Below are 1,050 nucleotides of genomic sequence, written 5' to 3'. Positions count from 1 at the left end.
CATTTTACAGAGCGCTGACTGGTACATTTTACAGAGTGCTCATTGGTGCATTTCACAGAGTGCTGATTGGTGCATTTTACAATCCTTTTGCTGGCTACAGAGTGCTGATTGGTGCATTTTTACAGAGCGCTGATAGGTGCATTTTACAATCCCCTTGCTAACTACAGAGCACTGATTGGTGTGTTTTACAGTCCTAGCTGCAGAGTGCTGATTGGTGTGTTTTACATTCCTCTTACAAGACAGGAAAGTTCTCCAAGTCCCCACTCGACCCAGGAAGTCCAGCTGGCTTCATCTCTCAATGCCGCCTCTAAACAGGACACCCCAATTGCTGTTGGGAATTGGTGATGACCACTCTAGCTAATTCCTGCTGGACAGGGGTGAAGAAGGAGCCCTGCAGTTGTAGTGTCCTCCAGAAGGGAAATCTCTAGCCCAAAGGACCAGTGGGTCGATCCCAGGGTCCTTGGTAGAAGTTGTGCGTTGAGCTCATTTGGGGTTCCATTTATAAGACCATCTGTAGCTAGATGGCCTTGATCCTGGAGGAAACAAATTCGACAAGGAGGTTAAAAATGCAAGGCCAAGAGGTGAGTAATAGCAAGATGATTGTCATGGGACCTAGAATGGGGAGAACCCATGTTGCCCAACTCTAGAGATAGGTATAAGAGTTTGAGAGGCATCTGATTTCAGAAGCCTTTTCCTGTAAATGCCAGGCGGTGTCTTGTACTATCCCTGACTGGTGAGTGTAAAAGCAATACTCTTCCCCTAAGAAGGTTCAAAGTCCTCCTTTCTCAGCAGTGAGGTGGTCTAGGCCTCTGTGGTTTTGCAGAGTCACTGCTGCCAAAGAATCTATTTGAGATTTGTAGGCTAAGGATAGGTTTTGTTACTTCTTGCAAACTGAGAAATCCTTTGAGAGTGTGTGGTAGTAGGATAGTGAAGTGGACAAACTTGCTATTCCGATTCCTGTAGCAGTAGTCATTCCTAAATCCTATAAGTAGGGGTATTAGTCCTGTACCGATGGACTTGAGCCTTGAGGGGCACTGATAGGGTCTGATT

The sequence above is a fragment of the Macaca fascicularis genome, chromosome 9, assembly GCF_037993035.2.
Source record: "Macaca fascicularis isolate 582-1 chromosome 9, T2T-MFA8v1.1".
Classification (NCBI taxonomy): Eukaryota; Metazoa; Chordata; class Mammalia; order Primates; family Cercopithecidae; genus Macaca; species Macaca fascicularis.
Note: the sequence above shows the minus strand (reverse complement) of the source record.